The sequence below is a fragment of the Phascolarctos cinereus genome, unplaced genomic scaffold (genome assembly GCF_003287225.1).
Source record: "Phascolarctos cinereus isolate Bilbo 61053 unplaced genomic scaffold, phaCin_HiC Scaffold_7;HRSCAF=346, whole genome shotgun sequence".
NCBI classification, from domain to species: domain Eukaryota; kingdom Metazoa; phylum Chordata; class Mammalia; order Diprotodontia; family Phascolarctidae; genus Phascolarctos; species Phascolarctos cinereus.
In genome coordinates, this window is record NW_027556180.1 from 35731499 (window position 1) to 35755778 (window position 24280).

At 38.3% G+C, this 24280-nt stretch overlaps 1 protein-coding gene across 2 annotated transcripts in view; it reads left to right on the forward strand.

Annotated features, from left to right (window-relative positions):
- Positions 1–24280, forward strand: part of NAALADL2 (N-acetylated alpha-linked acidic dipeptidase like 2) — a 1446698-nt gene that overhangs the window by 274920 nt on the left and 1147498 nt on the right. For both annotated transcript variants that reach the window (XM_020980535.2, XM_078147179.1), the window contains exon 3: positions 22959–23136. The gene's annotated coding sequence lies outside the window, so the exon portion shown is untranslated. The remainder of the gene's footprint in view (positions 1–22958; positions 23137–24280) is intronic.

Below are 24280 nucleotides of genomic sequence, written 5' to 3' on the forward strand. Positions count from 1 at the left end.
TGTCACCACAAAGCTGCTATGAATATTTTTGTACGTGTGGGTCCTTTTCCCATTTGTATGATCTCTTTGGAATATAACCCTAGAAGAGCTATTGCTGGGTCAAAGGGTATGCACATTTTTATAGCCCTTTGGGCATAGTCCCAAATTGTTCTCTGAAAAGGTTGGATCATTTCACAGCTCCACCAACAATGCATTAATGCTCCAATTTTCTCAAATCTTCTCCAACATTTATTATTTTCCTCTTTTGTCATCTTGGCCAATGTGATAGGTGTGATGTGGTACCTCAGAGTTGTTTTGATTTGCATTTCTCTAATCAATAGTGATTTAGAGCATTTTTATATGACTGTAGATGACTATAATTTCTTCATCTGAGAACTGCCTGTTCATATCCTTTGACCATTAAGATATATTAATCCTGATGATGATGATAATGATAATCTTGATCTTGCGAGAGTTCGTAATAAGGAAATTTGGGAGATCATGTGAACTTTGAGTGTTTTTAGGATGCTTTATAATTTTAAATATCTTAGATTGTCTTATTTCTTTCAGGATAAAAATAAGCCAGGTGTAACTGAAGGAATTAATAGATAGGGGTGGCAGGAGAAGAAAGGCAGAAAAATAGTCAAGATATGGACTCCAAAGCTATTGTCCTCTCTACATCACAGCTTCACAATTGCCTGCTGTTCCCATTTCCTCATTGAGCTTAGAAGGACTTTTGGTATGCCCGCAACTCTAACTCCTGCACTTGGTCTTCAGAATTGGCCAGGACCGTCACCTTGGCCAATTCTCTGTCCAGGTTCAGAGAAATTACTAGAGTCCTGTTTTATGTACTGTTGTAAGAAAGATAAGAAGTGTGTTCTTCTAATGAAAGAAAATCAGTTGTACTCTTGGGTCGTTTTTATAATTTTTTTAAATGCATCAAAACTAATTGTATTAAACTGAATAAGAAATGCAGGAACATTTCCATATAAGAATTGAATACGTTTGTCAGTTATCTCATTTCTTCCCCATAGACTGTAAAACTTTTAATTTTATTCAGTCCAGGGTACCCAAAGAAAGTATCTACAGATAAGCTCAGGCAAACCTTCTGATTATTCTTTGAACATTTTGTTGGTCTGTTTCCAAATCATTTCAGACTTTTAATAGTATTTTTATGCCACAGATATGAGCTGATAATGATAGTGATCCTTGGCATTTCTGTAGCGCTTGGAAGTGGAAAAACACTTTACATACTTGTAGTATATGCAAAAAATAAACCAAAATCTCAATCTCTTGATTATCTGAAGAACCGTGTTAAGTCAATCCTCAGGAGACCGAGTTTCAGGAAACTGAGACTCAGATGTTAAATAATTTGCCTAGAGTCACATAGCAAGGAGGTGTCTCAGGCAAGAGTTGAATCTTTGTCTTCCTGATTCTATTCCCAATACCTTACACAGTGAAATGGATTATTTAAATAATAGTGAAATTATATTTAAAACTTAATTTCTCTTCAGATAAAGCATTATGTAGTGAGAACTCTGGATTTGATAGCTGGAGGTCCTGTTTTGCATTCTTGTTTCTCCTACTTAGGAGCTATGTGACCATGCCCCACCCCTACCTGCCATTTTTACCTCCATTCTTCTTCTTCTGGATAAATGAGAGAATTGGCCTTGATGGCCTTTGAGGTCATTTCTAGCCTTAGATCTATGGTCCTATCACTTTTATAGACTATAGTTTTCTCATCTCTAAAGAAAAATTATTGGATTAGAGTATTTCCAAGTTTGCTTCCAACTGTAGATGCCATGCTCCCAGGGCATTGTAGCAGCTGATGGCACAATGGATAGAGACCTTGACCCAGAGTCAAGGAAGACCTGGGTTCAAATTTGGCCTCTGACACTAGCTTTATAACCTTGGGCAATTCATTTAACCCCTGTTTGTCTCAGTTTCCTCAACTGCAAAACTGGGGATAATAATAGCACCTAGCTTGAAGGATTGTTAAAGGATCAAGTGAGATATTTGTTTAAAAAAAAAGCACTGCACAATGCTTGACGTATACCAGGTACTATAGAAATGCATATTTCTTTCCTTTCTGCCCAGTGTGGATAGAAGGTCAGCAGTGAAGACCCAACATTCAAGGCTTACCTCTGACACATTCAAGCTGTTTGACTTTGTGAAAGTTATGGTACCCTCTCTTACTTCCTAACCCATGACATCAATAGAGGGAGTCCCCACACAAGAAATTACCAATTAATGAAATAACAGACCTAAACTCCCTCCCCCAATGTATCCAATAAAATTAAAATATTTTCCACAGTTATATTTTATGATTATACATATAAGAACACTACATGTTTTGCCAGCTTGTATTATCTAGTACTTTTATTAGAGTTCACAAAAGGCTCATACCGATGAGCAGAATTGAGTAGTTTTTGTCTCCTTAATAGCTCACATGTCACCAAGGCTACCTAATTCTCTTTGGAAAGTAGTTTCTCCATTTTGTTTTTCTGCATTTATTAGATAGGGTTTTCAGTGCAGAATGTTTCAAAGAAAAGAATGCAAGGGTGTTCATCAATGTTGAACTTCCTCCTGCATGAGCATGTGTATATACCTATAGTTCTCCCCACATCACTTTATTGATTTTTTTCCCCCAGGTCAAAATTAGATGCCATCAATAACCTCAATATGCCACAGTTTTGTGTACAGTGAAAAGTTTAAATATTTATTCACTGGGTTAAATCTTTGATTGTCAAGGGAAAAGCACAGTTAATAAGATAACAAGTATATATCATTTTCTTAAACCAGATTTAACCGTCTGACTCCTCTGATATTTACATATCTTAATCAACATAGTTGTTTTTCTTCACAAATCATTGTGCAGAAATGGGCAATTATCTTCATAACACATTAGATACTTTTCATGCTTTGAAAGAACAAATATGTAAGTGGCTCCTTTGCTCTTATTATTTTTTATTTATTAGTTTGGCAGCAGGGTGTCTATTAAGTGTGGAATTCAGAAGGAAGCCCAACCTCCCACTGAGGTCAGAGATTCAATACAAATGGAAATTGTGTCAAAGGAGACTCCAGGAACTGAGCCCATTAGAGCAAGGCCTTTTCTCTCATTTTGACGTCTTTCATTGCAAAACAAAAATCTTAAAAATCGTTTCAGAATAAATCAAAAAGAAAAAAAATAATTGTATCAACCAAGTAATTATGGAGTCTGATATTCTCACAGATTTGAGGTTATCTCTAATAATTTCCAACAATTGGGGGTTATGTGAGCTTTCCCCTGAAAGTAGTAAACAAGAGAGAAAAGAATTACAAGTAATTCCATAATAATAATAATAATAATAATAATAATAATAATAATAAAAGGTGTTACCTCAACATTGGCAATTTTTAATCTTGCTCTAACACTGGGAACTAATCATTCATCGCTCTGTGCAATTTAATGTAAAAATGAGAATCCATTTTGGGAGTGGCTACAGGTTGTCACTTCGTGCAGTTCAAATGGAATGTTTAAAACATCACATGTTTATTTAGATCCATTCACTTTGCATAGTTTTTGTGTTTTAATTCATCTTGTCTTTTGTTGTGGCCTCACTGTGGGTTGTTGTTATTTTTGTGTAGTTGTTTCAGTCATGGTCTTTGTGACCCCATTTGGGGTTTTCTTGGCAGAAATACTGGAGTGATTTGCCATTTCTTCTGCAGCTCATTTTACAGATGAGGAAACTGAGGCAAATAGGGTTAAGTGACTTGCTCAGTGTCACACAGCTAGTAAGTGTCTTAGGCTGGATTTGAATTCAGGTCTTCCTAATTCCAGGCCCAGACACCAAAGCAAACGGAAGCATTGATGTCTAAACAAAGCCTATCATCTTGATGGGAAAAAAAAATGTTAGTCTGATGGAAGAGGTCAGTTGATTGCAAATTGGTCATGGCAGCCAAAGAAAGGGAAAAGGTTTTTTCTTAGGGGCCTATGAGAATGAGCTGCAGGTGAACTCAATGCATAAGCCCTACAAAGAGTTGTAGAATCATAGCCACACTGAGGGTAGCTAGTTGTTGGATAGAACACTAGTCTTAAATCAGGAAGACCAATCTTCATGAGTTCAAATCTCTCTTCAGACATTTCCTAGCTACGTAATCTGAACAAGTCCCTTAAGCCTGTTTGCCTCAGTTTCCTCATCTGTAAAATGAGAATAACACCAGTACCTTCCTTCCAGGGTTGTTGTGAGAATGAACAGAGATAATTTATAAAGTGCTTAGCCCAGTGCCTGGCACATAATACATGCAATATAAATGCTCGTTCCCTTTCTTTATTAAAGTGTCTTATTAAAACTCAACGTTCACTTCTGTGAGGTGTTCTCTTAGAACTGTCATCACACTTAGCAAAGTATTCAGGTATTAGCAGCTAGACAGAAAATATTTGTTTGGCAGGAAGGCCACAAGCATTATTAAGCACCTACTGTGTGCCAGCCAGACAAATACCAGCAAAAAGAATGACAGTCCCTGGCCTCAAGGAGTTTACATTTTAGTGAAAGAAGGCAACACATAAAAGGAGCTAAAAAGGAAGGAGAGGGAGAGAGAAAATACTCAGGTAAATGGTGGTAAAACCATAGAATCAGAAGCATCATTTTGGATGGAGACCTGAGGAAAGAATTTTCATCTCCCTACACAAACATCAGATATAGTTGTTTTTCTATCACTGAGGTCTCAAATGTTAGTCTTTGGGCATTCTTTTCATTTGAGAGAGACACAGAGAAAGACAGAAAGAAAGAGACAGAGACAGAGACAGAGAGACAGACACAGACTCATTTCTGATCCTATCTTTCAACATATAGGCAGTGATAAATCATCCCCTCCAAAGAATCACTACCTTAGTGTGACTCCCCAAAGTACCAGCATGTGGATAAAAAATTGGTCACTCAGTATTTATTAAGCACCTTCTATGTGCCAGATACTGTGCATGAGATAAAGTAGGGAAAAATAAGAGTTTCAAGGTAATTCATTTTCTTTTCTTTTAATTTTTATTCTCAGCTTCAACTCAACTGAATTTCTTGAATGTCTCTCCATGATAACATAACCCACATTGCATCATTTCTTTTCCTATCAATGAGAAAATTTCCAGTGCCAAAAAAGGTATACCTTACTTTAAAGTGCTTTATTAGCATGATAGTATATGACCTTCATAATTTATTTTCATCTAAATGTAGAAATGGAGTTAGTCCTCTGTAAAACATTGAGCTCTCCCAGATCAATTTGTGAATGAGGATAATTTTCATTCTCTTAAAATGGTAGAGCAATTCAAAATCACCTAAAAATATAGTGGGATAGGAAATGGGTACTAGACCTCTAATTTTGTTGATATATAGGATATATAGATGACACAGTGGATAGAGTGCTGGGCTTGGAGTCAAGAAGACTCCTTTTTCTGAGTTTAAATCTGGTCTCAGACACTTATTAGCTATGTAACCCTGGGCAAGTCATTTAACCTTGTTTGCCTCAGTTTCCTCATTTGTAACATGAGCTGGAGAAAGAAATGGCAAACCACTCCAATAACTTTGCCAAGAAAACCCCAAATGGGGTCATGGAGAGTTGCATAAAGCTGAAACGACTGAACAGCAGCGTGAGGGGACTTCAGAATGAGGGGACTCCTCTTTATATAGCCTGACACATTCTCTGCAACTTATAGTCTCAGAGACTATATGGCACTGAGAAGTTAAGGATTTTCCCAAGATTCCCCAGGCATTTTGTGTCAGAGATAGGACTTGAGTGTAGGAGGTGTTTCTGGCTCCAAGGCTGGCTCTCCGTCCAGTGTGCCACCCTTCCACCATAACTGTTTTGTGTCACTAGAGGTGAAAACTATGCAGCATTTTTTTAAAAAAAATCTTTTATCACCTCTTCTTGAGCCTTGAACCACGAGGCTCTGAATAATGGAACAAAGGCCTGACATTGGTCTCCATTTTGCTTTTAGAAGCAAAGAAAATCCAACTCAAAATCACTCAAATGGTTGGGAGAGGACAGCTTGATGTCAGAGGAAGCATACTACTACTTGTTATCAATGCTCCTCGCATCAGCTAATCAATATTTCTGGGTCGTCAGCTACTGTACTTCTTCATACATAAAATATCAGTATGGATCCTTGTTCTTATTTGAAAAAAAAAATAGAAAAAAGTAGACATCAAGGTACCCTTCACTTTCAAAGTATTCATTTGAGTAACTGAATCTCAGTGTCAGTGCCTTGTCATTCATGTAAATGTTTAATGTAGTCTCAAGAAAGTTAAGACAAAACTTTGAGAAACTTGGTTTTCAACCTATGCTTCTCCTCCCCCTGCATCTCAGCAAGGGTCCTGTTTCCTCTCTTCCCAGCAAAACCTGTCATTTCAAGCTCTTTCTTCAGTACCTACATGATCCATTCTTCAACTTAGTGAGTATGAAATGGAAACCAATTTCATTTAACCCTTTCTTACCCTCATTTCGTAGTGAAAATGAAGTCAAAGAACTGTTTTAGAAAATTTTCGTCAATGAATTTAAAACAAATTTTGTGCTCTTTTAATTGTTCTTTCCCTTTTCAGTGTCTATAAACTTCTGTCCTCAAGTTTGTTGACGTTGAAAGCTTACTATATTTGCAGTTATAATTTATAGGAAAGAAATAGCATAAGATACACCACTGAGGACACTGCAGCTTTAGACTTGATGTTGGACTTTAGAGAATGGGGGTGGGGGAAGAATTTCCTAACAATTAGAGACATTCCAAAGTGCAGTCTTCTTCCTTGAGTGATGGTGAGTTTGTTCCCCTTGGAATTCTTCAAATATAGGTTGGATGATCATTTCCTGTAATAAGGATTCATGTTTATGTACAGGTTGGAATCCATAGCCTCTACAATCCTTTCAGAGTCTGAAAAATCTAGGTTTCTGAGATACTACTACTACTACTGCTACTACTACTACTACTACTACCACCACGACTACTACTACCACCACGACTACTACTACTCATACTACTACTATCACCACTATTACTACTATTACTACTATGATTACAACTACTACTACTACTACTACTAATTCTACTACTATGACTGCTGTTGCTGCGGCTACTATTTCTATTACTACTGCTATTAGCAATTAGCATTTACATAGCACTCTAAAGTCTGAAAATTGCATTCCAAATATTATCTCATTTAATCCTCCCAATGACCCTATGAAGTAAGTTCTTTTATTGTCTCCATTTTATATTTGAGGAACTAAAGCAAGTAGAGGTTAAGTGACTTGCCAGGGTCACATAGCTAATATCTGAGACAGGACTTGAACTAGGGTCCTCCTGACTCCAAGATCATCAGTCTATCCGGTCCGCTATGTAACTACCTTTCAAATGAAAACTTCTGAAGTGCTTCCTTTCCCAAATCTCCCTACCATTTTTTTTTTTTAGTATTGAAAATCCATATACTGTGACTTTTTTGCTATGGTTTTCACCCAATAGAAATAGAAATGCCCTGAATCATTGCTATGTATTGATTGATTTTCTTGAGGAAACCACATTGAATGAAGGACTCTTCACTTTATTTCCTGATGGTGAATGGCAGGAGTGCCTCTTTTTGTCACCCCTGCCTTTGCATCGACAATTCCCTGCATCTGGAATGCCATTGGTCCTTACCTTTAACTCTTGGAGTTCTCTCTTCCTTTAAGAAGTAGCTCAAACTGTCTCCTCCATGAAGCCTTTCTTGACCCCCCAACTGCTTGTGTCCTTCTTCCCAAAGAACCTTGCATTTGATCTTCACAGCAGCCCTGAGATGTAGGTGCTGATGTTATTCCCACTTTACAGTTAAAGAAACTGAGGCAGACAGCAATTGAGTGACTAGCCCAAGGTTACCTAGCTAGTAAATGTCTGAGGTTGGCTTTGAACTTGGGTCTTCTTGATTCCAGGCCCCGTTTTCTATCAACTGCACCACCTACCTGACTCATATCTATTCAGATGTGCTTTTGTTTTCAAGTAATTAGAATGTAGATCATTATTTTTGGTAATGGCATGGGTGGGAGGGATGGTGTTCATTCCTTATTCTTGTATTCCTGGCACCTAACACAATGCCTGGCACATAATAGCATTTAATAAACATTTGACTGGTAGATTGATTGATCATTGGGAAGTAAAGTTCTGAGAAATCAGACTTAGCCGAGCTTATACTTGAGAGAGTTTAATGGATGTCCTTGTGGAGGATTCATGGAAGTCCAAGCACAGTATCAGAGTCAGCCCTTAGGCAAGCTCTCAGGGCCATCTCACTTTCTGAGTTTCTGTTCCAAATGAAATCCCCTCTTTTCTGAATTTGGGCATTTTATTCGAGAGTCTGAATGTATCAGCTGTGGCATGAGCTCTTTAGCATCCATACACACATGTGCCCGTGTGGCAGTATTCCATCGGACTGGGAGCATCTTGAGGTGGGAGCTCCTTGAGAGCAGAGACTGTTGGTGGCTCTTCTTTTGATCCCCAGCACTCAACCTGTTACTGAGTGACTGATACCAAAATGCCGGGCACATAATAGGTGCTTAATAAATGCTTTCTTGACTTGACTTGATGTGTTTATACTTTTTTTAAAATTTTTAGGCAATTGGGGTTAAGTGACTTGCCCAGGATCACACAGCTACAAGTGTCAAGTGTCTGAGGCCAGATTTGAACTTGGGTCCTCCTGACTGCAAGGCCAGAGCTCTATCCACTGCACCACCTACCTGCCCCATGTCTATATTTCTTATATACATCAATACTGCTCTTATCCTTATTTCCCATAAATTTGTCACAAGGAGAATCTACTCCATTCTGTTGACAATACATGGTTACCAAGGAAATGTGATGGGTCCATAAGTTGTCTTTCAGTTGGTACCAAACTACCTGTTGTACATTTCTCTGATAACATCTTTTATATCCTTTCTCCTTAATAATTCCTCCTGTGTAATATGCCACATCATGCCCATGCCCACCATGCACCCCCTATTGTCCTTTGGGTGAGCCCCAACCTCCATTATTTAGACAAAGTAGTATTCCATGATATGAAATTATACATCATCAAAAGACTATTGGGCTATCACAAGGATGTACCTTTTTTTCCAGGGGAAAACTAGAGGAAAGGATATCAGTATAATTTCCAAAAGGTAGTCCAGCCACCTTTTTTTATTCAATTCTGGACCCAGGTCATTTGATATGCACAGTATTTGTCTCAGCTATACGTACTGAAGGGGACCCTCCTCTCTCTTCTTTTCCCACAATGAGCACAAAATAGTGTGTGTGTCTTGACTTTTCAATCATTAATGTGTTCTGCCTCAACTTGAACTGATAGTATGAGAGCTAATATAGTCCAGCTGTAGATTCTCACATCTCTGGAAATTTAATGAATTCGATAACTTCTCTGTACAAGTGGAAGGAAGTGAGGAGGAGAAAAAGGAGCTCATACATCTCTTTGTGGTTTTTGCCTGCTATCAAAGTAACAGGCTCAGCACATCCTATGTCCTAGGGATTAAGAACCAGTGGGGAACTAATGGCCCAGAACTGTGTGTGTTCTGGGCCATCATTTCCTCCCCTTGGTCATTGATCATTAGGAAATCTTCTGGCCTTGACCTTTCTTAACTAATTTGATTCTTTTGGAACGAAATTCAGGTTCCTACACTGCTAAGAATGTACTGAAAGTACCATTTTATTTGTATTTTATTTTCAAATGAGAGCAGAATCTCAGAGTTAGAGGGGACCATGGAAGCCATCTTGTCCAAAAGATTAAAATCACCAAATATTGCTCTAAATTGACAATTGAGTTTTCTGTGATAGTCAAAAGTTTTGTACTTTTGCTAATTCTGGAGAACTTATTCATCCTATGTAAATTTATTTTAAGGACAAAATTAATTATTGTGTTCTTTGTTGCACTTAATTAAAATATGAAGGTGTCAAGCTTTCAGATATTTACTTCTCAGGAAAACAAACTATATGGGACCTTGAATTGATTTTGAAAATATTTCTCTAGAAGTGTGTAGGAGGGACAATGTCTTCAACATTGTTTGTTCATGAATATGCTCATTTTCCTAACAACTATTTCCCATCCAATAATAGCTAAATAAACAGCTCTACTGGGTAGAGCATTGGATTTGACATCAGGAAGACCTGGGTTCAAATTCTGCCTTTAACAATTGGCATTTTGAGAAATGGGTCAACTCAAGTTTGGTCTGTTCCAAAAACAGCTTATTAACTTTGGACAATAATAATAACTGGCATCAGCAGATCAAAATTTAAAAAAAAAAAACCTCTTTCCATACCTCATATCTTCTTAGCCACAGAACATTTCTGTGAAATAAATAGTACAGATCTTATTATTCCCTGGTATATATACCTTCCCTCCTCACACAACATCTAGTGTCTTTCTCTTCAAATTATCCTATATTTTATGTTGATTTTGTATATTCTTACTTACATATATGTTGTCTCCTTTGGTAGAATGTAAGCCTCTTGAGGCAGGGATAGACAATGGAGATATAATCCATATATAGCTAGCTAGCTAGCTAGATAGATGTAGTTATAGATATAGATATACATGTAATATACACCTCTCTATATGTGTGTATTTGTTAGAAGTATCTCCCCTTCTCTGATATATATTTATATATATACACATATATTTAATTATAATATATTCTCTTCTAATGTGTAAGAATGTGTACATAAATACACATGCAAGTATATATGTATATGTTTAGCAATAATATAGCCTAATACACTAATATATATTCTCCTGTTATATATGTTTATGTGTACATATACATATATACACACACATGCATATATTGGTTATAATATAGTCTATTGGACTAATGTATTCTCTAATATATGTGTGTACGCATATGTACATGTATATATGTATATGTACGTGTTTAGTTATAATGTAGCCTAGTACACTAATAGATATCTCCTCATATATATATATATATATATATTTGTGTATATACATGTGTATGCACATATGTATATATTTAGTTATAATATAGTCTAATATACTAATATGATCTAATATATGTGTATGTACATCTATACATATGTGTATAGATGTGTATGTATATGTTTCCCTATAATATAGTCAAATACACAAATATATTCTCTAATAAATGTATGTGTATATCTATACATATGTGTTTATATATATTTAGTTATAGTCTAATATACTAACATATATCTCTTTTATATATATATATATATATATATATATATATATATATATATATTTACAAATAAATGTGTATATGTATATGTGTATACACACACACACACACACATATATAAATTCTCCTCCACTGGCTCTATTCTGCTGCTGCTTAAACAAAATTCTGACCTCCTAAGCAGCCTTCCTCCCTAGCCTTGCATGGTTGACAAACTCTGTCTTAAGTCTGTGGGTGCTCAGGGCTGGGTTGAACAGGAAATGCTTAAATTAGAAACTCCCTTGAAAAAGGAGAGTCAGATTTATTCATCTATCAGTTCAGAAAGTCAGAGGACACGGGGTAGGAGATGGTGATAATATTCCCTCTAATGGAATGGGCCAGCAGATACACAGACTTGGAGCTGAAGGTCATTCACATACTAATAGATAGAATTTTTTTTTTCTGGCGATATGATAGAGTACCCTAGTGCTATGCACAGACTACAGAAAGAGGGCCTTCAAAGCACTAACTGCAGTAATAAATAGTTACCTTTTATGGGTATCTGATTTCTACAGTTCCAAGTTCAGACTTAAAAGTAGGATTAGGTACCATGCATAGGATTTGATGGGGTCGGGGTCAGGGAACTCCTCTTATGCTGCCATGGAATGTAACATGTACCTTTTGGGACAAAATAAATTCGCCTAAGATGAAGAACCTTCCTAATTATCTTCCCCTAAGGTCCTAGACAGCTCACTGGACAGAATGCTAGGCCTAAAGTCAGGAAGACCTGAGTTCAAACCCAGCCTCAGATACTTACTAACTGTGTGACCTTGGTCAAGTCACTTAACCCTGTTTACCTCAGTTTCCTCATCTATAAATGAATTGGAAAAGGAAATGACATCTACTCCACTATCTCTGCCAAGAAAACCTGAAATGGGACCACTAAGTCAGACAGGACTGAAAAGGACTGAACAAAAAAAGTCCTGCCTTGATGCCTCCTCGTCATGTAGAGATGACCTGAGCTTCAACTGCTAAGGAGGCAAGGGCTTTTCATCTACAGCAGAGGAAGATGTTCCCAGACTAGTGAGCTACTGGGCCTTTGAAGATATTTCGGGGAAAGATCCCTGACTGTGGAGTCAGATGCCTTGGGTTCAAATCCTACCTCTGCTTCTTACCAACTATATGATCTTGAACAAGATGCTCATGCTCCCGGGGACTCAGTTTTCTCATCTATAAAATGAAAGGTCTCTTCTCGCTCCAATCCTCGAGTCAGGCTGTCAAAGTGACTTTCCTAAAGCACAGGGCTGATCAAATCATTCCTTTCTCCGCCTCATAAAGAGGTTCCATCTTACCTCTAGGATCAAACGTACAGTCATCGATTTAGCATTTAATGTCCTTCACGACTTACATTTCTATCCTTCTTACGCCTCCTTCCCCTTCATGTTTTCTACGACCCAGGAACATCAGGACTTGGTGCTGTTCAGATGCCTCATGCCATTTCCCAACTCGTCCCCCATACCTCCTGGCTTCCTTCCAGATTCTCCTTCAACCCCCTCCTCTGCAAGATGCCTTTCCAGTACCTCTCACTGCTAGGGCCTTCTGGCTGAGATTACTTTCCATTTACACCTTACATACCTTATTTCTACGTACTGATTTTCGTATTTGTTTCCAAATTAGAATGTGATCTCCTTGAGGGCATGGACTATGTTTTTGCCTTTCTTTGTAACCAGTGTGTTTGGTACTATGCTTAGCATACAGTAAGTGCTTAATAAATGTGCCGTTGCTGACTGCCTGACCTCTGAGGCCCCTCCCAGCTTTAGGTCTATGATCTCATAATCCTCCAAGTCTTGTGGTAGAATATTTGGGTGGCTGTGTCTTGGATGTACTGGGAAGAGCATTGGCCCTGTAGTCAGAGGAGACCAGCATTCAGATTCTGCTTCTGGAGGCACTACCTATGTGTCTTAGACCAAGTCAATTACCCTTCATGAGCCTTAGTTTCCAACTTGGTAAATAAAGGAGTTTATAGAGGTCCTTTAAGCCTAAACCCTATGATCTGCTGATCTCATTGATACAGGTGTGAACATACTCTCCAACAATGCAGTTTGTAGTGTATTTATGCTTGTTCCTGCCCAGTGTTGTCCAGGTCTTCCCATAAATCCTCCATGAAGGATTTATGTACTCAGGGCCTTCCTCTAAATCTCTTGATATTGCTTGTTGACTTTCCATTTTTTAATCCCCTTCTTTTTTTCAGCCACATGACCCTTTTACATTTTTTCAGTTGTCCATCTCCCTTCCGATATCTTTAAATCCCTTTTACCACTTCATTACAGCCTACTTGTCCCCTCCATTAACCATTTCCTTTGGGTGACCCCCAACTTTAATTCTTCAGAGACTGTGGAATTTTACAATACATGCATAAGGAGGGAGTGAATAGTGAGTTCAGTTTTGGCCATGTGGAGTCTGAATTGCCAGTGAGACATTCAACTGGAGTGGTCCAACAGGGATCTTGAAATGTAGACCTATAACTCTGAGGCTGGAGATAGAGACTTGGAAGTCATCTACATAACTAAAATCATGGAAGTGAATATAACCCTAGGGAAAAGAATGAAAGAAGAGAAAAAAAAGAGTATTGAGGAGCTCATACTATTTTAAGGATAATCCTGGATAGGGAGTGTGGGTGGAAGGGGACCAGACAGATGAACAGAGAGAGAGAGAAAGAGGGTAACAGAGAGACAGAAACAGTGAGAGAAAGAGAAAGAGACAGAGAGGGAGAAGGGAAAGAAAGAAAGAAAGAAAGAAAGAAAGAAAGAAAGAAAGAAAGAAAGAAAGAAAGAAAGAAAGAAAGAAAGAAAGAAAGAAAGAAAGAAAGAAAGAAGGAAGGAAGGAAGGAAGGAAGGAAGGAAGGAAGAAGGAAGGAAGGAAGGAAGGAAGGAAGGAAGAAAAAGAAGAAAGAAAGAGAAAGGAAGAAAGAAAGAAAGAAAGAAAGAATGAAAGAAAGAAAGAAAGAATGAATGAAAGAAAGAAAGAAAGAAAGAAAGAAAGAAAGAAAGAAAGAGAAAGAAAGAAAGAAAAGGAAGGAAGGAAGAAAGAAAAAGATTTATTAGGTGCTTATCATATGGCAGGCACTGTGTGGGGTATACAAATGCAAGTTAGAAAGAAAGACAGTCCTTGACCTCATGAAGCTTACATTCTCATAAGGGAAAACAACACGGAAAAGGAGCCAGAAAATGAGGAGGGAAGTGGGAGTCACACAAGGTGAGTAGTCTGGAAAGTCATGGATTGGTTGGGTTCAAATAATGTCTGTCATGAGTGCTACCCAAATGGAGGTTCTTGGGAGGGGCTTGCAAATCAAAGGAGATCATAGTAGAGATGGAGGTGTTGACAGTGAAGAAGGCTGCTGGAGCAGAGTAGGAAGGTCATCCAGGGGATAATGGGCTGGTCCAGGCTTGAAGGAATGGTACAGCTAGACTGCAGAAAGAAGTGCATGTCTAGATTAGGAGTTCAGATATTATTTTATGCACATGCATCAAAGTATCTAAGTATTGGAAATAAGACACTTAATTCTTGCTTCAGAGTGACTGATCTTGCCAAATCCTACATGCCCTCCAGGTTCTTGCTCATATTCCTCTTCCACAAGTAATTTCCCAATTACTTTAGCCCACACAGATCATTCTGTTCTCTGAATTTCTGTGAGACATGTGAGTGGTGCCTCTCATTTGGGAAACTGAAATGCATAGAGGCTTATGTGACAATTTAACCAGTTCATGTCCTGTCTGCTCAACCGTATTCTTCCAAGGTCAGGAACTACGTGTTAGATTTCTTTTGGAAATATGTTTGTAGTTTTTTCCCTGGTGATAGTGACCAGAGTCACATAGTAGGAGTGAAGCTAATAATTATCTTAATAACTGATAGACTTAGGAAGAAACGTCTGATTTCAAGAATCGACCCTTGTAATATTAGAGATAATAGGTGCCATGTGCTACTTGTAACCATTGATCTTTCCTTTCAATCCACAGCCTTCTCTTTTGTAACTGCACACTATCCTTTGGTGATCTCCACCCTTAATATTTCCCAAGAGCCACTGTGTCACTCTCAGCTGCTGGCGAAACATCCGTCTGAATGTCCTGTCTTATTCTGTGTGGTTCCATCTGCCCATTGTCTCCTCCTCCCCTTTCTTCTTCTTTACTCTTACCTTGCTTCCTTTCTTTTTCTTTTCCTTCTTCTCGAAGGTGTGATCACAGAGTCACAGGACCCTAGACTTTTAGTGGGAAGTGAACTTAAAGTTCATCTATTAAAGGCGTCATTTCCCCCCCGAGCTGAAGTGCCTTTCCCAAGGTCACAAATCAATCTCAAGAAGCATGTATTAAGCACCTGCTAACTGCTCTTCACTGTGCTAAGTGCTGACGATATAATACAAAAGTGAAACAACCCCTGCCCTCAAGGAGCTTACTTTCTAATACATTCTGATAGAACATATCGAGGTTGTGAGTGACAGAGTCAGGATTGCAGCCGATATTTTCTGACTTTGAACTCAGTGTGCTTTCTGTTCCCCCAAACAACCTTTCAGATATCTGAAAATGAGAGTGTGATTCATGTTTCTGGGTGTGCATGAGATAACTTCTTTTCAAGCTGTGCAGGCAAACCCTAATACCACTACACGTCTATTACCCAATATGCTCCCCTTGCTTGATATTGAAATTCATCTAACCGCTTCGGTTGTTTCTTGGGGAGTCAAAGGATCACAAATCAGTGAAAAGTTCACAAATCAATCGGTACTATTGGCCCGATTTCACACTTCCACCTCTCCTCCCCATTCCCCTGCTATTTTTTTATATGTGAAAGTAAATATTAAAGAACCGAGAGCATGGGAAATCATTGGACTTTCCCCCTCCATCTATTAAAAACAGTAGACTCATTTACAACATTGCCACCCACGCCCAGATGATCCCATTTGTTATGTTCCAATATGCTTTTTTTTTTCGTGGTGCTTACTACTAAGCCTACTTCCCCTATTGAGTTTACTGTTTATTGGGAAGTCAAGAATAAATAAACAAGCAATCATTCAGCTTCTCCTTACTTATGGCCAAAATGGGATGAGAAAATAGTCTGGAAGTAAATCTGTAAATCTGGCACTCAACAGAACCCACAACCTTCGCGGACACACACACACACACACACACACACACACACACACACACACCACACCCGTTGGCAACTGTTCTCTATAAAATCTCATAGTTATGAAACTTAGTGATGAATTAGTGGTACTTAATAAGCACTGGAATCCAAGTTTGTAAACTTCATGAGTGAAGCCTTGGAAAACCCTCTTTTTAAAAAAAATTATTCCTTTGATTGACCTATGTAGCCCATGAGTAACAGGACTTAGCTTCCCTCACGTAGGAATTCTTATTTTTCTTAATGCCCTTTTCAGATTTTTTTTCAGGAATTAATAACATATTTTTCATCCGCAGTGTTGCATTGAGGGTCATAGATGGGAGTAATTCCGAATTTGAACTTTAGAAGGATACATTTGAAAAATCATGCGGGTAGAAAATATGTTTTCCATATTTGCTTTCCTCCCTCCATTCTAGGTGACAGACCTTACTTTTTTGTGCTACTTTTTGAAACCTGAAAAGTTCCATAGTTGGTTTGTTGTTGTTGTTGTTTTTCCTAGCCTCCCACAAATAGGATGGTCTCTTGTTAGCTATCTTCATTTTGAATGGATCAGAAATGGTAATGATAAATAAACATAGAACTAGCTTGTATTTACCTTTGTGGTCAGGGATGGATCAGGGCAGCAATGGAGTCTGCACCTAGCCCCTCACCCAAAATGGTCACAGAGAGGTAATGAGAATATTCTGATGAATGAATAAATGAGGAAATGAATGAAAAAATTATTAAGCTCTTATTATGTGCAGAGTACTGTGTTAAGCATTAGAATATAAAAAAAATTACATAGCCCCTGTTCTCTGGTGGGTACAGAAGGTGAAGAAGGAAAGGGACAACTCTAGCTTATTCATTCCATCAGGAAGATACAAGCATTCATGCATACATGCATATACTTACATAGATGCATGTACATATGCATACATACATTTATATACAGGTGTATATATGCATACACATGAATATGTTATATGTATACATATGTAAACGATTGTTCTCAGTAAAAGAGAGGAGAACACCTATGTCTAGAGAAATACAATTCCAGGCTTGAATTAAACAAACTTCAGATTAGAATCCTGCATATTTCGGAGAAGGAAAGCCTGTAGGGAGAAGAGGCAAGATAGGGATGATTTTAAGGTCTCCCAGCAGCTTTGGAGCCTAGGGTCATAGATTTAGAGGTAGAAGGGGTCTGCCATCTTCTCCCTACCTGCCTTGCCACCGGGGGTGAGCTGGAGCCGACTCAGACAGGCTTATAAGAGCCAACTGGTCTATTTTCAGTGGGATCCTTTATGCCCCAGAAATCAGCAAACAAACAAAAAATATGGCTTTGTTAATTCTCTAGACTTAAGAAAGTGATGGTGAAGATATTAAAAAATCTAGATTAGACTTAAAAGGGTATCATGAATATTCCCTCCAATGTGCCCCCTGCCCATGAGAGCCTGTTGTTCAACGTTGTGATCATAGCCCTGGTTACTTATCAGTTGGAGGTCTACAAGTAAAGTCTGAATGAGAACTCAGCAACTGTCCTGGGGGAGAGATTTTTGCTCAGCTATGGGATGGAAGTCAACTCTGATATTCTGTGTAATGTGGTGATGTTCCATGCAAGAGGGGAAACAGGGAGGCCTATGGGGAAATAACATTTGCCATTTCCATAGATCTTATCTTCTTAGGATGACATTTTTAAAAGTGGGCTTATGATTTCATCCATGCACACGATGAAAATTCCTCTTAAGGAGGCAGTGAGGAACTCCTGCATTACCAATGCAAATTGGCACTCTGCCGCTTATGGAGTAACCTAGAGCCGGTCTCGCTCAGGATCATTTAGCTAGTAGGTGTCAAGAGTTAGGAGGAGAAAACATTTGGCCACATCTCTATTTATCGCAGCCTCTATAATTGTGGAGTTTTTCCCAATGACTGCCCTGACAAAATGATACATTTTAAGCTTTTTAAAGAGTTCAGATGACTGTGACAGCACCCCAAATAAATATAAGGATTCATTAATCAATGAGCTGGTGAGGATGGGGGTTGAAAGTATTCTCTTTTCATTAGTTTTTTTTTTTAATTTAGGCAACTTAAGCTTGTTGGAATTAAATGATCAATATGTCTGCATGTCTTATAAATTACTTAATGAGACTTACGTAAGTTGTTAATATACTGTAAAGACAGGATATAGACATGATTGAAAGCTTAGCTTAAGGAGGGATCTAGATCTATGAATTTTTTAAGAGGAAATATCTCCAACTATACATATTTAGGGTTCTTGCTAATGATTCCTAAGAAAACAAATTAAGGAAATAAATGTTGGATTTTTAAAAACATTTTTCTCTCTAGAGCCTAGTTTGATAGGAAAAGGTCACAGGACCATTGGGTTTGTGAAGTGAGAAGTGAGGATGGCTTTTCTCTTGGACGTGACTCAAAAAGCCAAGTCCTCATTCAAATAGACATCATTTTTAAAAATGATCCATCTCGGTCCCCAACAAAGTCCGTGATTCAACTCCTTAGATTATGATAAAGAAACAAAGAAAAACAGGATCTCCAGCCACATCTCCTCCCCATCTGCTGGCTACTTTTTAAAAAAAATTGTTCCAGTTCCCAGCGAGACTCATTATAAAGCTGAGATTGAAGCAAGTAATTAATTCAGGAAGGTTGATATTGGGTTTTGATACACTAGAGACTCCCCATTCATCTGCTCAAGTGTGAAAAGATTGCTGCAGACTTTAAGAGAGTCAGAGTGGGAGATGACAAGCCAGGGACTTGGTCCGTATTGAACAATATATAAATTTTAAAAACCCCTTCCACTTGTTAGAAAACTGGTCTTAATTGGAAACATTCCAGGAAAAAAAAAAAAGATCAAATGTCGACTTTTTCAGCTTCGTGGACCCATGCCATGCTTCCTAGAGACTAGCAAAGGGGATGAAGAGCTGTGACCACAAGTCCACAAGAGAGTCTCAATGCAGTGATGATTTTTTTTAAAAGATTTATATTTCATGTCTCATTAGGAACTGCCCCCTCCAACTGGTCTCAAATTTCTAAGACTTCTTTGTAGAGTATTAATTATGTCATAAGAAATGACTCTTTGGAGAGTTTTCTCCTGGAACATTTAGTGTGCGTACTCCTCAGTTTAAAAAAAAAGTTTCTTTTGAGAATTTTTGATCTTCAGTTATATCACATGTCCTTCACAAATACTTAGGTAAAACATTCCAGTTTTCTGCCTGTTATAATTCTGCTATTTCTTTATAGTTTTTTTTAAATAGGCTTTAAAAAAAAGAGGCTTTTTTAAAGTTTCTTTTTAATAGGCTTTGATAACTTTGATATACGAATGGATCTGTGATTTCACTAATGGGTCACTTGCCCCACTAGTATAGCTCTCAGCCCATCCCCATACAGCTCTCATCCTGTGTGACATTTGTCCAAGTCCACTCAACACACTGGGACTTCCTTCTAATTATCCTGATTTTACATGGTTGGAGCAGTTAGGTGGTGCAGGGGTTAGATCTCCAGGCCTTAAGTCAAGAAGACTCCTCTTCCTGAGTTCAAGGTCTGACCTCAGACACTTACTAGCTGTGTGACCCTGGGGAAGCCACCTAACCCTGTTTGCCTCAGATTCCTTATCCGTAAAATGAGCTGGGGAAGGAAATGGTAAAGTTCTTCAGTATCTTTGCCAAGAAAATGGGGTCATGAAGAATCATACATGACTGAAATGACCAAAGAGCAGCAACGTTACATGGATATCTCTACCACTTGCTTCTCCTGTTGTGGCCTGCCCACCTTCTCTTCCAGTCATATATCTCCCTTTTGGCATTTTTTATGCTACAGTTCTTGATTAGGAATGTATAGCAGCCTGCTAAAGCCCACCATGCTTTTCTCCATTTCTTTTTGTGGTTTCAACAACAGGCTCATTTTCCAAATATCTTCCCGCTATTCCTGAGCCCAGAGCTCTGGTTACATGCAACAAAACCACTAATAAATGGTTTCTCTAGTGCTTTATAGTTTATGGAACTCTCTGAATATAGTACCTCACTTAAACCTCACAGTAACCCAGTAAAGTAGGGACTTCAGATTGTATAATTTCTATTTTACATATGTGGGTACTGAGATTCAAAAAAAAGGCGTTTTGCCTTCACATTAAATGAATCTGTCTCATTGTCACTGCTTACGTATCTCATTGCAGTCCACCTGGTTGGCAAAAATAATACTATAACAAATTTTCCCACCTCCATCTGCTCCCTTATCCCATCTTTCCTTTATATAGGTGCCAAATCCATCTTCTGCATATATGGAATTTGATCACAGGCTTATAGGGCCCTGGGTCTTGAGCTGAAAGAGACCATAGTGATCATCTAGTTCTGTCCCCTGCTTTCACAGATGCTGAAAATGGGGCCCAGGGAGTTTAAGTGATATACAGCTACTACTGTCGTTGCTATCACTACCACTACCACCACCACCACCACCATCAATTTATTTATCACTTTAAAGTCTGCCAAGCATTTTATATTATATTAATAGCATCTCATGTGATCTTCACAACAACCCTGAGAGGTAGATATTATTATTGTCTTTATTTTATATATTAGGAAACTAAGGCAGACAAAATTTAAGTGAGTTTCCCAGTCACACACGTAGTAAGTGTTTAAGGCTGGATTTGAACTCAGGTCTTCCTGGATTCCAGGTCATACTCTATCTCCTGTATCATCTAGCTGCCTGTAGGCAGATGGTAATCCTACCATTAGAGGTAGAATCTTCTGCTCAGATTTATTTAGTGGCTTTCTGTTGTCAATGGAAGATGCCCCCTATTATGAAATGCGGCATTTGAGGCTCACTGTCATTAGGACCCACCCACGTTAGGTTTTATATCATATTACTGCCTTCTATTTATAATATGTTCCAGTCAACTGGATTATTGGCCATCTCCTTCATATGACTCACGTGTTTCCATCTCTTTTCCTTTCCATTAACTTATTTTGGATTTTTTTTATTGTCCCTAACCCCCATATCAATCTGTTGAAATCTCACCCATCCTGCAAAATTCTAGTTCTTCAGTTGCTTTTTTTTTTTTGGTTTTTTGTCATAATAAATACCAAATAAAATGACTGTTTCCAAAAAGAAAGCAAAATTTAAAAAAGAAGATTGTATACAAAATGATTGATCTCTGTTACATAAAATTTTCTTTTCAAGTGTATAATCAGTTTATTTTGTAGCTTTCAAAGCTATCCTGCTTGTCTGTATTTCCTCTCACCTTCCTTCTATTCTCTTCTGCACATTAAAAAATGCTGCAATCACATTCATTTTTGGAGGGAGGGGGTAACCCTGTGGCTTGCCTCTTCTCCTTCCCACTTTTCCCTACCTCCAATGAGTAAACAAAAAAGAAGACAAAATTTGTATAGCAAATATACATAGTCAAGAAAAACAAATTTCCTCCCAGTTCAAATGCCACCTTGTCTCTGAACCTTGCCTGATGCCTTTCCTCACTCTTCTCTGCCCAGTCAAAACTTCAGCTTTTGTCCTTGAATCTTGGGCATAATTCTTGGTCCTTTTTCTATCCACTTGTCCCAGTCTAATTGATAGCAGAGTTATGTCTGTGTCAGACCACCTTAGTAGACTGGCAATTCCATGAGGGCAGGGGCCATGGCTTCCTTATCTGTGCCTCTCCTCCACAGCTAACCCAGGACCTTAAACATGCTGCAAGTGAATTGGATTTCCAGAGATGTCACCTTGAAAGACCCCAATGGTGCACTTTGGTTAGAAATAGCCTGATAACATTTGTTTGTCATTAAGAGGCGATTTTACTAATGCCTTAGCTTAAGGAACAAAGATGACTTTCCCAGCTTCAAAATATGCCTCAATATTTCCTGTACCAGTTGATATTTAACACCCAGAGAAATCAGGGATCAGGGAGTTAAGTGACTAGCCTAAATTACCCAGTGCTCAGGTAATGAAATGGAACAAAGACCCTTATTCCCAGCTTACGGTTGTGATCATAACGATCAGAATTGCTTATTCAACCTCTTGATTACTTTTTCACCTTTTTTTTTTATTCAACCCAAAACACAGGAGACAAGAAAATAAAAGCAGAACCCAAGCCCCCTTCTCCTGCCTTTGCCACGGAACCTATGAGGTTGGCGGCACCATCCTGTTCTGTGAGATGACAAGCCGGGCGGGGCTGGGCTAATGCATTCTGTCATGAAGTTGACAGTAATCTTATTAAAAATATCCAGAAATAATTTGCTGTGTGGGACACAGTGCATTTTTCATTTTACTTTAAGCAAAAGATTCTGAAGGATTCATTCCAAGTTAAACTTTTATTAAGGTTACATTTGAAATTGAATTTCTTGTTAGTTTCTCTTCCCAGGGATATGATTGGTTTATGATTATTTTGTATTTGTCTTTGTATTGCACTCTGGATGACATTGGATTTGTATCTTTTAAAAAGAAAGACATTGACACAGCCATTTATAACAATAAAACATTCCTTGGAAATATGACTTGGAACTTAATTTTGCACAGTGATAAATCCTTGAGCCAGAGTCTTTTTCTGATGCCTCCTCTGAAGTAAGTGTGACTGAAGCCTCGATAGTCATGTCTAGCTAGACCAAGCTCTTGCATTTTGGCATGTGTCTGGAAGTACCAATAAATTGTGTGTCTGTCATCTGCAGGTCAGCCTAGCCAAGATCAAGGAGACGCAGTAACAGAAGGCTGGCACCAGGTGTTGGTTTCTTTTGACCATGCCAACTCATGAAGCCATCTATTAAGGTCTGGAGGGGTTGTGATCTCCATCTGTGGAAGGGCATACTTCTCCTACTGAGGAAATCACTAGCCTTTTGAAATATCAAAGTAAGTCATTAATCATTCTAGAATCTAAGAAAAGCTTTTTTATGATGAGGCAAAAAAATATTACTTTATTTTTACTATATATTAATTTACAGGATTCAACATATTTTAAGTCAGGTAAAGTATTTTTTGACAGTGTTTATCTTTCACTGTTATCAACTCTGGAGCTGAAAGGGCATGTTATAGTATAATATTAATAAAAATAATAATAATAACTGGCATTTATATAGCACTTTAAGGTTTGCAAAGAGATTTAGATATGTTATCTCATTTACTCCTCACAAGGACCCTTCCAGGTAGGTGCTATCATTATCCCTATTTTACAGATAGGGAATCTGAGGAAGAAGGAATTTAAGTGACTTGCCCAGTGTCACAGAACTAGTAAATATTTTAGGCATGATTTGAACTCAGGTCTTCCTGACTCCAAGTCCAGCAATCTACTCACTGTGCCACCTAGATCCTAGCTCAACACCTTTATTTAATGGATGAAGATTAGTGGTGTTTGTCAGGCATGAAGCAATGGGTACCCACCTTTGTATACCAGCAGTGAGACCTTGGGCAAGTCAACTGTCTTCTGTGGGTCTGTTTCTTAATCTGTAACATGAAGGTGCTGGGCTCCTGACCCACTCTAAATCTGTGATCCTCTGGTCCTTTGAAAGTGAGGTTTGGTCATTTGCTCACAGTCATAGAGGTAGTAGGTGGCATGCTGAAATCATACAAATATGTTGCATAAATAACTCTTTTGATTTTGTGTTTGATTGTGTGTGTGTGTGTGTGTGTGTTTTGGGAGGAGGGAGGGTAAAGAACCTGGGATTCTACCTGTTTAAGAGAATTCCCTTTACCATGTAGGCTGGCCCCTATTCTACAACTTCTAATTGCTGCCTGGGGCACTGAATGTTGAAATGACCTGTTCAAAGACACAAAAACAGTATTATCCAAGGTAGAATTTGCCCAGGGTCAGGCAGCTAGAAAATATTGGCTCCAAGTCTCCTGAAGCCAATATGCAGAGTTCTTTCTACTACATCACGCTGCCTTATGTGTCTACAGTTATAGGGTAATTAGCAAAAAAGCATAATTATAACCTAAACAAGAATTTCAGTGATTGTTAATCTCACTCTCATTCAGGATGCCCTGAAAGTTTCATGAC